Here is a 15,502-nt window from a genome sequence, read left to right on the forward strand (position 1 = left end):
GTATAACTTCATGGGAAATGGCCATTTCAATAATGTTTCTGAAACTCACCTCTTGGAAGTTGGCTCCCCAGGCTGCAGAGTCTGGGCAGCCCACGGTGTTAGGCAACATGGTACATGCAGTCCTTGGCAGGCAGTGAATGGTAGACCCTGCAAAGTCAATCTTAATAGCTATTTTAGTGAACACTTTAGATGGAATTTCTATCACAGACTAAAAAGCTTGAGCTATGAGCCAGTCACCCTGCCTACCCTTGATAACTAGTGGAGAGAAACAGATATTCCTGAAGATGGTTTGTCTTGTTCTGAGACAGGTGTCTGACTGGGGTGAGCTGAATTCCTGTCTGGAAGAGGCTGTGCTAGAAGGAGGTGAATCACTTTCTTGATCTTCTGTGTCTCCTCATTGACTGTAAAGGTTTGAGAGGTAAATGTCTCATACCGGAGTGTACAAAACTCAGACGTTTAAGAAATGACTTCTCAGTGTTGTTTTCAATGAGAATTTTTCAGCAATGTACTTTCTGTGAGGAAGCTCCTGCTCCTCAATACTAAAGGTTTCGACTTCTGATACCTTTAGTCAAAAAAAAAAAAAAATTAAGAAAGAGAGGAAGCCATAGTGACTTCATGTTATACAAAATAACATCTGTATCAGGGAATCTACAATACCAAGGGTTTCCTCATATTCTTCCTCTTTGCTTAAAAAGAAAATACAGCCCCACAAACAAATCCAGCAGTGCTAAAAATGCAGTATCTTTAAAAACAAACAAAACAAAACAAGCCCTGGCCTTTGAAAATGAAAAAGTTTAGTATTCAAAGCTCAATTTTAATTCTTTGATAAACCTTTATAATGTTAATATACAAACTATATGTATATTTGAACATAATACTTGTATTAATCTATGCTTTCCAAAACTTCAACTGTACAGGACAGAATGTCCTGATACTATAAAAAGAATCCTTATGCAATACAAAAGTTGCTGGGGACAAGACTGTCTAAATGATAGCTGAAAATGCTACGTACATAGGAGTAACATGATTATACCTCATAATCCCCAGAATGGCTATTAAATGTTTAACAGCCTTGTAGGCTGGCTACTATTGGAAGTTTGATCAATATTGGATTGCCATGAGTCATGTTCTTACAGCTTGAGCACTCACTGCCTGGCAAACACTCATGGTGTCACCCCTGAGACGGTTATAAGGTATAAAAGGAGCAAGATTTATAGGCGAGGCTGCATTTTCAGTGCCTGATGGTTTCTGTACAGCAACTTGACTAGAGAGATGTTAGAGGTAATAAATTTTTCTTCCAGTTTCTTGGGTTTTCCTTTACTCCTACACAGAGATTGAGCACCTGGTATTGGATGAATTATCAACATTATGGTATCCCTGATAACGCAGTCTAATTTCTGTAGGTGCTGAGCATTTGACATACACTGAAATTGGAAAGCTGTGGTGTGCTTGCATGTCTGAAAGTAACAACAGAAATTCTTCAGACTAGAAGGGGATCTCCATCTTTTCTGAAGTGGCATCATTGAGGGACATCCCAGCACACGATGCTGCTTCACCAACAATCTTGTTTTCTTGAGAGTTATTAGTAAATCTGCATTGTAATTGTAAATACAAATGAGTACCTGGGAAGTAGCCATTAATTAAATAGATGGATACAAATGACTAAATACATTTCAATGAGCTTTGCTGTCAGTCTTAATTGTGCAAGCTCTGAAAAAAAATTCCATACTGTAGAGCTAATATGCACATATACAATTATGTTTGAAATTACTGCATGTATTTGGCCACTATTTTCTAGTGCGGATTACATTGTGGGATAGTGTAGGTGTAGAATATAAGGAAATGGAAGCTCCATATGGTTCTAATGGAAGCATGGAAGAGATCTTAAAAATTAAATGCTTTGCACTTTCCAAGCTCATTGTGTATTTTCAGCTATTTAAGGCTATGTGTATGGTTCAGCCTGAGTCTTTTCATTTCAGTTTATCTCATTCTAAGTTTGGGCATTTAGAACAGAGCGCCTGTTAGATGGAACATTGTGAGTCATGTATTTAGCTCCCTCAGGGTCTGAGGACAGGAATACCAGCCTCTTATTAGTAGTCTTTAATATCTAGCCAAGAAGAAGAGCAATAATCAGATATAAAATCAGTTGAAAATAATACATTTGAAAGGTTAGGGAGAAATATGAAGAGAAAATACAAAGAGGTTCAGCTGAGCTCCATTGTTATTACTGATTCAAAAAAATAGTCTTAGAAGCTTAAAAATGTTTTGTTGACTGGGTAAACGACAGGAGAGACACTAAAGCTGAGGACAGTTTTTGATCTTGGCTTCACATGGAACAAATCTTAATTTTAGCTCTTCTACAATAGGAACTGTGATTCATGCAGACCAGTTTTTCACCCCAGTGAAATCATGAACTTGCAAAGAGTGCAGGTTAAAGACTAGCTCATGAATTGCAAGCTTCAGGCTGTGGCAGACAAAAGAGAATCTCTATATACATGGCTTTTGAGATGTTTTTTCCTCTGCAACAGTATGTATTTCCTTCTCTTTTCTATGGTACTGTTCTGTGACCAGCAGGTCAAAGAAGCTGATTCTCCCCCTCTACTCCGCTCTTGTGACACCCCACCTGTAGCACTGCATTCAGTTCTGGGGCCCCCAGTAAAAGAGGGATGTGGACCTGTTGGAACAAGTCCAGAGGAGGCCACAAAGATGATCAGAAAGCTGGAGCACCTCTCCTATGAAGACAGGCTGAGAGAGTTGGGCTTGTTCAGCATGGAGAAGACAAGACCCTGGTGAGACTTTAGAGCAGCTTTCAGTACCTAAAGGAGCCTACAAGAAACCTGGAGAGGGACTTTTTACAAGGGCATGTAGTGACAGGACAAGAGGTAATGTTTTAAGCTGAAAGAGGGTAGATTTAGATAAGGTATTAGGAAGAAATTCTTTACTGTGAGGGTGGTGAGGCACTGGCACAAGTTGCCCAGAGAAGCTGTGGCTGCCCCATCTCTGTCAGTGTTCAAGGCCAGGCTGAATGGGGCTTTGAGCAACCTGGTCTAGTGGAAGGTGTCCCTGCCCATGGCAGGGGGCTTGGAGCTGGATGATCTTTAAGGTCCCTTCCAACCCAAACCATTCTATGATTCTACAAAATACCAGTGTAAATAAATCAGTGTGTATCTTTTCTATGCCCCTTATGATGAGAAGTAATTAATAATTGCATGTTGGATCCTACCTGTTTGAAAGTCTGCAATGGTCCTGCCAATGCTACCCGTTTTTGTCTTAGAATCTTCTTCAGGGAAGTGGAAATGCTGGAGAAACATTTTCAGTACTTTCATTTTACTTTTTCTCCTTTAAGATAATTTCATACTGGGGCAGACAGAGGGGGTGGGTCGTAGCAAATCATACTGGCTTCTGAGTTTCTCTGAAGTCCAGAGATGCTGAAGAAGGATCATTTCTGCTTCAAAAGCTGGATATTTTTAGTGAGCAGCCAGTCTTTTATCAATAAAAGTATGTCCATAGCACCCACGAGCTGAGCTCCTATCTGCAGGAAAACATGTTTCACCTCAGCCACTGGATACACAAAAAAAAATGAGAAAAGTGATTTGCTGTGAGAAAGAAAAAGAGTAATCTCTTCCTTCAGCCCTACCGTGATTGATCACTTAAGGAGAAGCATACTTGGATGTGTTCACAGGGCAGTGGCTACATCTGGCAGCTGAAGAAATCTGCTGGGTGACTGCCCCTTGCATCATGGAGTCAGTGATGGTTACTGCGACGTTTTCCTTGTTTTGTGTACAAACCTTGCAGTTACATTGCACAGGAAGTGTGATGTCAGGAGAGTATGAGCTCTGACTCCAAGATTTGCAGCTCTTGAAGATCTGCATGGCCCTACACAGTGTGTGCAGGAGTGGGGTCTCTGCACAGGCATCTGACTGCCTGGGATTCCCTCCAGCTCCATAACTTGCTTCACCTTTTTACTGCCTCACTTTAGGCTGACTCTGGAATTCTCTCCCACTCTAGATCAGTTTTTCACGGAACAGAGAAGTTTTTGTGGAAACCCCCTTTTAACAGCATTGCTTTTCAACAGGAGCTTTCCTCTCCGTACAGAATCCGTGTTGGTGGTTTACCCCACAGCTGTTTCCATTCCCTGCTGTGCTGCATGGCACTGGTTACTCCTTACCTGGCATGTTGTCTTTACTGACACAGGCCTAGAGAGATATATAATAAAAAAGAAAAATTAATGCTGCAATGTCTGTGCTTGTATCACTACAGCATCTTTGATATCAGTCCTGCTCAAAATACTAGTACAGCAACTAGTAAAGCAACAGGGATTTTCTAAAAGCAATACTATTTTGATTGTTTAAAAATAGACTTCTATCTCTAGAAACTGTATTGAATTTTCTCTTTCATGGCTTAATGATTTGTTGTTATGACAGACTTAATCAATCTGATGAGTCCATGTTCAACATTCTGGCAAATACAATCAGCCATGGAGTGTTTTCTTATTCCCCAAAGGCACATTGTTTCCATGTTTATTTCATTCTGATGTTTTATCTGGAAACCATATTTCTTTTTCTTGGAGAAAAGTCTACTGTTCCAAACACACTGAAAGCCATGTGTTAAATTTACTGAATATAAAATGATCTCTTTATTTAGAAAGTGAAAGGAGAAAGTTATAGAACAAAAAGTCCAGCTAGATAACGGGTGCAGAAGTTACAGAGATAAAAAGGAATAGATTCAGCATATAAAAATCACAGGGCAGATTTAAAGACAGTTTTTAGTAATAAAAAAGACTGTTAGAGTGTCCAAGACAAGTCCCGTGTCTCATTTCGAAAAACCATCTACACAATGTCCATTTGTTTGACTGCAAGATCAAGATCTATTTTCCATAACTCATTGCTTGCTTTTGAATCTTCATTTTGTGTTCTTTAACGTCATTTATCTGCCAGACTATTCTAGGGCCTTTGAAGTGCAGAAAGATGGTCTATTTTCAGGCTTTACTCCCATGCAGAGTTCCAATATGTGCTGCAGAGCTTTGGGGGAGGGATTTGTCTCCTGAAATATATGAAGCATGTTATTGAGTACTCTAAAATACTGAATAAAAAAGAAAGCAGAGAGATTCTAGGCTAAAAGAAAAGAATGTAGGTATACGTGTGTCCTCTGTGTGGTGTTGAGTCTACTAAAGAGGACCACTGTTTAATAAGCACTGGGGTTTTTTCATTTCAGTACGTGTTTCTGTGAAGGCAGATTAAGGCGGTGGAGCAGCAGAACTCACCGTTTATGTCCCTCACAAAGTGCAGGTCAGATCCTATCATCTGGAGTGGTTTCTACCTTTCCTATGGCAGGAAAGGCAATAAAATTTGTTGTCATGCTGTAACAACTGCTCCTTCATACTAACAGCTTTAGCGCATTGCTTAGACGCTCCTCATGTTCTCGGATGCTGTGCAGAAAGGGCCTTTCTTAACTGGGCCAGTTTTAGGAATGACCTGGGACATGCAGACTATTGAAATAAGGTGTCAGTGCAACACTTGAAGATATTGTGTGTTAGGATAATTTAGACTCAAAGCTCTATTTAAAGATTGTTATGTTAATACAGCACATTTAATAATAGCCTAGCGCTAGGCAGGACATAATTGCTTGCTCTCTGGAGGATAATTTGTAATGAGCAATGTTGTCCTTACAACTTTGATGATTTCAGATCATCCCCGAACCTTCAGTTTAAGTGACACACCCAAGGCCAGCCATTACCTCCCTGTATTCTATACATATAGTCTGATAAGACTCACACTACAGTCTGGTAGGACTATCATGTGCTATATTTAAACCTGATGGGAATTGTCTTTAATATCCATGCGTAGAGTATTTGTGGCCATGACAGCTCTTCAGTGCCAGGTAAGACTTTTGGCGTTCTCTTTATTATGAAGTACAAGTGGCCAGCCTTAGCAGAAGGCTCTTAACAAGCAAATTAACAATAGTTAAGATTGAAATAAAATGATCATAAAATGATATATATGAATATATAAATATAAATGTAAATAGTATCTATTTTTAATAAATGCATATAATATGCAAAAGTATATAAAATAAGGGACTTTTAAGTGATGTCAATTAATATAAATTTATAGTTCTAACAAATCTGAGATTTTACCTAAGTGCAGCAGTTCTTAAATTCTGATAATCATGCAGCCATGTAAACTGTCATCCGTTTGACACACTATTCAGTAGAAATCCTAATTGGAGCGCTAAAATGTACTGCTGAATCGTTTCAGCTCACTCAAGGGAGACTTCCGATCATTGTGTGACTTTTAACCATTGGAGAAAGGCAAAATAGAAATGGATTAAAATTGAATCTGATGGAAAGCTGTTGCTGGACAGGTGTCTTCCTCTGCTGTTTCCATGGGAGATGGTGTTTTCCAGTTTGATTAGACTTGGATGTTGACAGATATTTAGTTTCGTTTCTAGTTTGGGTCTATTTTCCATGAAATCTCACAAGATCAGCAGTAGGATTTTCTGTCTCCTGGATGATTCTGAAGTCCCCTGTAAGTCAAAACACTGCAGGAAATGCATAGCTTCCTCTGGTTTCAGCTGACTCCCACTGCCCTTGCCTCAGATAACCAAGCAGCAAATGGCCCTGGGTGTCACACCAGTACTGAAATTTATCCATGTCAGTGTTTTGAGAGTTCTTTATATTCTCTATGACTTACTTTCTTTTCATTCTAATAGTTAAAGACAAGGTTTCATGTCCTTTGAGTTGCAATGTTCAGAGACATGACAGATTAACTAAGCTGTTTAAATGGCTCCCTAATTTCAGGGTAGTTTGCTTGACACTGATGGCGTACTTAAAACTACAGTTCTGAGCTTTTTCCTCATTTTCATAGCATGCATTCCCAAAACCTACTAGTATCGTGTAAAAGGAAAGAAAAAATAATTTCCTATGGCTTTCTTTTCTGACTGAAGATTTAATTTACCTCACTTCTGCTCTGCACAGTATTGTAAACAGGCAGATTTGTCAACACACGTAACGTGGGTTTTCTTTTACTTCCCTGTGGTGTGTCTGGGCGTTGTACTCAGAGACAGCATCTTTGTCTGGATGAAATGGGTCTAATCCAATACAGGCAGACCCAGGTCTGCTTTTAGCCAAGTCATTCCACCACCAACAGCTTAGTTTCCCCATCTATATGATGAAGATGATGTACTGACCTCCTTTTAAAGTGTTACCAGATTTATAGAGGTGAAGTGCTGCTAAAGAACACTTTATTATCAAGTTCTGCATCCTTGGAGCTTGGATTAAGGTAAAGGCATTTGCCTTGTGCTCATTTGTTCTTCCTGAAATACCTATCTGCTTTATATTTATTTTTAGAAGATGGCATGAATTTTGAGGTTCAAGGAAACACTTCTTGCACTTGAGAGCATCTGTCTTCCTTTGTTGACCCTTTATGGCATTAACCTGTCTCAGATATAGGAGTGTTTCTGGCACGACTCAATGACTCATCCTAAAATTGAAGCTCCCAAGAATCAGGAGAGCAGAACTAGAAGGTAATCAGGTTTTCCCACTTCTGATCCCATTTCTGGCTAAGGCTAAAATACCCCATGTGACTTGTATTCCACACAGCCTAAGTTGAAGAGAGGTACTCTTGATGTACATAATTCACAAATCAGTTTGGGGGCATTAGGAAACAGCCTGGCACATATTTTCAGATCACTTTGTGAGAAATACTACAAGAGCCATCAGCATGAGAAACAGCAGATGACAGAAAAATGCTGCTGCTGCCTGATGACATGAGAACAGTTTGGCCGGCTTAGGCAGGGGATATACGGAAAGGCTCTTCTTGAGTCCCCAGCGCTCTGAGGTGAGTACTTGGGAGGAGGCTGCAGGACCCTGAGCTATAGCTGCAGCCAGCTTGCAGCCAGCAGTATTTCATGATGCTTGAGAAGTTCTTGCCCTCAAAAAAGTGGGTTGAAAGCTGCAGAGCCTGCAGAGCTGGTCTCCTGCTGAGAGGTACCCAGCCAGTGGGTGCTAGCTGGGCTTGAAAATGCATACTGGGTTCTCTATGTGTCTTGTTTTGGCTGCGGGGCTTATATATGTGGAGGAGAGCCTTCTGGTTTAGTCCTAAAGCTACCATCTTTCATCTATGGTCAGAACCAAAAGGTTGTTTGCTATGGAAAAGCCCCTTGTTGGTCAACTAAAAGTAGAGAACAATTTTTTTTAAACATTTTTACTTTTATTAATACAAATGTAGATGAAGGAGAATATTTTAAAATATGTCAGATGAAGTCTGCATGTGCTTTGTTATTAGGGAACGATTGCTGTGAAGAGTCCTACTCTTTTCCTTTAAACTTTTGAAGATAAACAACTTCCATAGCTGCAACTTGTTTAAACTATACTTTTATCATAAACACTATGAAAAAATATTGGCTTTTATTAGAAAAAAAGAGTCAATTGAAGTTAAGAAGAAATGGGATTTCTCCTCCTGCAACTAACCTGATTTTAATGTTAATGAAACCCTGACAAAAAAAGAAAATCTCCAGGAAGGGTAAAAACTGAGAAATAATACTGAGTGTTATAGAAAAGAACTGCTTTTAAGTGGTTAACAGAGCCTAAGGTGTTGCACAAGCACCGATGAGATTGCTCCTTCCAAGTCCTGTTTCTGTCACAGACATACTTGGTCTGAGGAAGACACGTAGGAACTGACAAAGTATCCACACACTGTAGACAGTCTGTGAATGTGACACCGTGGTTTAGTGTGTCAAAATCAGGGGTTTAGTTGATGTTTCCAAGAGGTCATGTGCCTGAGGGTGCTGTGCTTGTTTTCACCTCAGTCTAACTGGTAAATGCAGCCTATCAATCTTCTCTTTCTCTCTCCCCCCCGTGTGGCCTTTAGTGGAGCCCCTGTTACACAGCTTCAGCTGAGGCATGCCCCTGTGCTGTATGAAGCAGCCTGTAGATGTTGACTGTTAGGGAGTCTGAGAAACAAACCCTTTCCTTCACAAACGAGTTGATCCGCACGTTTCTGAACAGTGTTACCTCAGATGTTGTTCGGATGTCTCCACATGCATGAATTCTTGATGTTATGTGTCGCCCTGGCCAGGATGCTTGTATTCAGCCTTGATTCTCTTCATGTATTTCAGCTCGCATTGTCTTGTATGTGCAGTGAAAACAATCCTATCTTCTTACTGTAAGGTTTTAGATCAATAATTTATCCAGAATTCTGTTGATACCTATTTCTTCTTTGAGGGAGTGGGCAAACACATGTTAATGCAACAGTGAACGCAACAGTGTCAGCAGCCTGTGGAGCAGAATGGGACTTAGTCTTTGCTCTGCTGCTTTCTCAGGCTGTACACAGTATCCATGTTTCTTTGCCTTTAAAAATATCCAAGAGTACTAACACCTGAGCACTTCCTTAGAGAGATGTGAATATATCACAATTGGGTTGATTCTTATTCAAGTAGTAAGCAAGGGGTATATGTACAGTTATATTTCCAAAGAAAGTTTCAATTACTGCTGTCCTCTGCAGACCCTCACTCCTTACCCCATGCAGTAACTGGCATTCCCCACCGTCAGCCAGCCCGAATAAATTCATTCACACAGTCTTCATTGTTCTTGCACTCTTCTTGTTTTTCTTGTTCTTAAACACACTTCAGCCACAACTGACGTGGTTGAGTTCACATGACCCAGCCCTCGGAGCACTGCTGACCATTCATTAACAGAGAGAACACTGATCACTGAGTGTTAGGCTCTATGTATTTTCCAAATTCTTCCCATTGTTTCCTGATGATGCAAAGGAAGTGTTTTGTGCCAGTTCTGTGACCACTGCAGAACAGCAGTGCAGCCTGTAAGTAGAAGAGCAAACACCACGAGGTGCAGAAGCTGCACAAGCCACAGCTGGATAAGAAGATTAAGGTATGGGCTTATTTGGCCAGGAATTGTTTTTTAATGTCAGGGATACAGCAGACTGTGCACACCTGGGGAGAAATGGAGAATGACGTAGTCCTCCAACCTCCTGTTTTGGCACATGCAATTAAAAGGCAGGATAAAGATCATGGAAATAAGATGCTGTTCATATTAGAATTTCAGGTGGAAATAAAACTAATTAAATAACATATGTGAGTGGGATTGAATGCCATGTGAAGACGCAAAAGTGAGAATTCACCTATGAATGTAAATTTTGAAAACAGAACTAAGCAAAAGACTGATATAATCAGATTTCTCCGCTGAGAAGTAAAACTGCATCTGACAGCATTCCAAATTTCATTCTGCCATTATTCTGAAGCATAATCACAGAATCACAGAATCACAGAATGGTTTGGGCTGGGAGGGACCTTAAAGGTCATCCAGTTCCAACCCCTTGCCACAGGGAGGGACACCTTCCACTAGACCAGGTTGCTCCAAGCCTCATCCAACCTGGCCTTGAACACTGCCAGGGATGGGGCAGCCACAGCTTCTCTGGACAAACTGTGCCAGTGTCTTGCCACTCTCACAGGGAAGATTTTTTCCCCATATCTAATCTCAATCTCCCCTCTTTCAGTTTAAAGCCATTTCCTACATGTCCTTGTAAAAAGTCCCTCCCCAGACTTACTGTTGCCCCTCTTTAGGTACTGGAAGCTGCTCTAAGATCTCCCCAGAGCCTTCTCTTCTCCAGGTTAAAGGAGCCCAACTTTCTCAGCCTGTCTCCATAGGAGAGGTGCTCCAGTTCTCTGACCATCTTCATGGCCCTCCTCTGGACTTGCTCCAAAAGGTCTATGTCCCTCTTGTGTTGGAAGCCCCAGAGCCAAATGCAGAACTCCAGGTGGGGTGTCACCAGAGAGGAGCAGAGGCAGAGATTGATGCTGCTATTGCAAATAAGAAACACCTGACATGCCTTCTTGTGGCTTCAGTTGAGTATTTACAACAAGGAAAAAACCAAACTCTTTATTCACATTGGATCCAGTCTCACATACATTAAAGTCAGTACAAATGTTACAGTTACTCAGGTGTCTGGTATCTCAAATTTGTTCTCTATACTACTTTCCTTAATGATGTTTATCTTTTTATTAACTATGTTTTTCCACTCAGGAAACACTACAAGTCCTCTTGACTAATTAAAGCATTAAAAAATAACCTGTGAGAAACAATTTCAAAGGAGAAGCTGATCAAATGCTCCTTAAATTGTTTCCAAAGGCGATTTATACTTTTGTATATTAGTTCTGTTGCTTGCCAGTTTATTTTGTATACCAGACACAGGACTGCTTGAGCAACACGGGACCTGAAAGAATTGGACTGAAAACTAAGCATGCAAAATAGCTGAACTATAAGACTGTGGTAAGAGACAATGGAAGACTGAAACAAAATGGTCCCATCACTGCTCTATAATGCCTGCCATGGGGGGACCTCTCCCAGAGCGCCGGCGGATACCTCTGTCAGGTGAAGGATACTGACTGAGCTGGATTTAGGGTATAGTTCCAGCAGATATTGTTTTGTTACAGTTTGGTGTTTGCCATCAGGTTTCCTCTCTCTCTCATGATCACAAAAACATGCGCTGGCTAAACAACTCCTCGGCAGTGGAGATGAGACATCGGTATTTGCCTTTTACACCAGTCTTGATCTGCCTGTAACTTTTTCAGTTTTTAAAATGGTATCAAATATTTATAGATAACCAAACTGCAGAAGAAACACCATTAGCTTTAGTTTTACTACCTAAAATATTTCATTATAATTGTTAGCTATTGAGCCTTGATACATTCTGAAATGGTTTTTATGAAGCGTCAACCTCCCACACAGGGATGAAATCTGCCAACACTTCTGTATTAGGTGTGTATATATATGTGAATAAGGATATGCAAATGTATGTAGATATTCATGTTCTAGAAATGGTTACAGTTTCAGTTTCAGCTCTGTGTGGGAGGCTGTTATTGAAAGAATTTCCTTCCATGGAGAGGAACAACACACACATTTTGTTTTGCCAGAGACAACCAGAGAGGAGAACTGCATGTCTGGGACTTGTCTAGAGTACCAGAGATGCCCGAGTCCAGCCCACTGCCTGCAGGGTAGCCGGGAGTGCTCGGATAGTTCCAGGGACAACGTGGGCTTTACAGCTTGCCTGCCCCTGGAGAGGACAACGCGGGGGTGCAGCTAGGCAAGACTCAGCTATCCTGCACCCACACGGGATAGCGGGAAAGATCAGTGAGTCATCCTGTCTGCGGCTGCTTGGGTTTGCCTAGCCCACAGCCGAGGAATGGGAGAAGAGAGCTGAAAGTCCTGGGAGTGAGGTGGTGGGAAAGGATGATGTACTGGGAATTGGATGCAGCATGGAAGGAGCTGTGACATTTGGTGGTATGCTAGGTCACACTGTACACATCTTGTTGTTCACAGGGAACTAAGCTGACTGGCTTCCCACAGAACTTGTTCTTGGTGTGTGCCACCGGTGACACTGCTGATGGACATGCTGAGCCACCTCCTTGGTCAGCTGTGGGTTTCTGAACTGAAGGAATCCCTGCCAGAGCAGGGTTGCAGGACTTCATACAACAAGGAAAAGGCTAGGGGAAACTCTCTAATAGATGTTACACTGACCTTGGCATTCAGCAATGGAAGGAAGGAAGGACTCCAGAAACAAGGACCTGTTTGCTGGGGTTCAGGGTACAGCCCCTGCTGCAGTTCAGCCCAGGCCTGGTGCCACTTGAGGCAGGGATGCATGCTCCTGCCTCCCTCCCCTCCTCTGCTCTCCATGCCTTCAGCCAGTACCTGCTGGCAAAGATCAGCCCAGTCACTGCTGGAAGTGCTCATGGACTCTGCCCAGTACACATAGGGCAGCCAGCAGAGGCACTCCCACAACACTCCATAGATGAATGGTTGTGATCCCTTCCCCAGCATCCACTTCTCCTGCCCTGGCACAACTCACCTGCCTCTGGTGGCCACAATCGAAACATTTATTTTCTCTTCAGCTCCAAAGTGTATGAGGTTGTGGGGTAGAAACCAAACAATGAGACATTTTAAGATACCATGCAGCATGTAACAACTGATTAGTATACCCACACAGAGGGTTACCTCAGATAGGTATGGTGACACAGCAAGCTGCCTTAATGCTCTGGTTGTCTCATTCTCCCCCCCTTTCTTTTCAATAACATGGGGAAATGAAATACTTGTTCTTCCCTTGCATCCCCGCACTGTTGCGCTTTCTGGCTTCCTACAAAGCACCACAATCATTGCGCGAATCCTGCTCAGAGCATTCTGGTTTTCCTCCTTGCACAGGGCTTGCGGAGCGCAGCAGCTGCTGCAGTGCAGCTGGTATTATCCACACTTCACCACAAACGGCTTTACAGGAAGGACCATCTGGTCATCAGCTGCCCAATGTGTCATTGAGCCTCTTCCTGCCTGGTGCTCTCCCACCAGAAGTCTTCCTGGCTGAGGGGACAAGAGGACACAGCACCCCCAGAACAGCAGCAGGTAGAGGGACCTCTTTCAGACCCCTGTTCTTAAGAAGGAATAAAGCCCAGCTTATCTTCAAAATGGAGATGATGTACAGGACCAGAAGATAGCTGCCTGGCTCAGAGAGCGACCTTGCACTATTACAAACGACTGTGCTGGTACTCAGATGAGAGGGTCAGGCCCAGCATCTGAGCTGACATCACACACAGCAGCCATGTGCATCACTAATGATATCACTTTGTTCTGTGAAGCCCATTTACTCAAAACTGTGCCTTTTAAGAGATGGTTTTGCCCACAGTAGTCATTCACAGGTGACCCTACAATGTATCTGTCAGCCAAGTCCGTCCTACCTCAGCATGGGGTTTCTCTGCAAACAGAGCCATCAACCTGTAGATCCACCCAAGTGCCTTGTTTTGGGACTCCCCTTGTCCCAGCTTGTTTGGGACCTTCACCAATGGTCAGTGCAAGGAGACCTTAACATGAGTTTGGGTTTATGTGTAAAACTTTCTGGAAGACTGGTGCTACTTCTCAGAGGCATCTCTCTCTCCCTCTTTGCATCCTTGACTTCCCACAAAAGCTACATTTTAATGAAATAAGGAATTCGTATTTGAGAGTCACAAACAACTGGAGGAGTTCCAGTCCATGGGGCCTACCCTTTGACTGCCAACAAGATCTTCACATACAAAATACAAATTATAACAAAGATTCCTTTAGAGAAAGGAGGGAGAAGCGCCTGCAATGTAGGATTAATTTTATGAAGTATCCTGTTACTACTCCAGAAGAACTATAGGCACCTATACAGAAATGGCTGCAAGGATGGCAGAAATCAAAAGCAGGATTAAATAACATGCAATTTCATAACAAAAGAGCTGTAGCTGTCATTAACAGGCAGAAAAAATTACTTCACCATATACGGGGAAGACGACATGACAGGCCTGCCAGACCAAACACTCACCTGTCATTATACTGCAGCCCTATCGCAAGGAAAACATCTGCAAAAAACCCCTGTCTGAAGATCACAGACATACTGTAGAACTTGCAAGTGAAAGCCCCGAGGTGAAGAGTAGGCTAAAAGCAGGATGTTCCCCGAGCCAAGCAACATTTGCTTAGGTAGCTTCTGGGTGATGGTAAATTTTTCGCCAGCTTTCAAACTGGAAACACACCACCCTTTGTTCTTTGACCTCCCACGAGGAAGTCACACAGACCAAGGCTTTGCTGAGCAAATACGTGTTTCTTCCCAGTCTGCCAGTTTTGTCTTGATCTTGGCTCCCTCTCTTTCGGCAGCACAGCAGATGAAGACAGCTTAGTTTTTAGGTTGACACTTCATCCTCTCCCTATTGGGGAAAAAAAACCCCACCAATTCCTAGGTTTGAGATACCTGCTGTCACTCAGTATAAATATATTCAGTGTTACCCTCCTGGCTGTATCATGTGGTAGACATTTGTTTGGGAGGTAGACAGGCAGAAGGAATTTAAAGTCCCTGCTTCGGCGTTCTTCCTCTCGTTTTAAGCCAAGTGAACTTGCTCTTACAAGGTGCTCAAGAGCTGGCCCTGGGCACCCCCTTCCCCGCCAGCAGTGCTGGAGATGGGCACAGGCAGCAGCAGAACTGCGGGTCCCGCTGCCTCACTGCAACCCTCCCTTGGAGAAGGCAGTGGGCAATTCACACCTTGGAGTCACCAACACCCCAGTTTCTCTGCCGTCCCCACCACACAGCTGACAGCTCTCCAATGGCTTCTTGCTTAGGATAGCTGTTTAGGCAGTCTCTGAAGTTTAACGGAGGGGATGCACTTAAAACTTCCTCCCATTCACCATCTGTAATGAAGAATTCATCTCCCTGTGCTAAGATGGACCACTCTGCAGAGGCTCCACTGCAACTAATTATGAAGCAAGCACAGATGGCTACGTAAGTCACTTTGGTTTAAAACAGCTGATTAGGAGAGTCCCAGTATAAACAAGAGCTCAGTATCTGGCTTCTAACACCAGTTCACTTCATAGCTCACCTAATTCTGTCAGAGACTAACATTTGAAAATTATAATGGTGTTTTGATGGCCAGGTATGTCAGTTTATTATAAATTTATTTGTTAAGTGTGGGCCTTAAAGAACTTATTCAA

Source organism: Lathamus discolor, chromosome 5, assembly GCF_037157495.1.
Source record: "Lathamus discolor isolate bLatDis1 chromosome 5, bLatDis1.hap1, whole genome shotgun sequence".
NCBI lineage: Eukaryota > Metazoa > Chordata > Aves > Psittaciformes > Psittacidae > Lathamus > Lathamus discolor.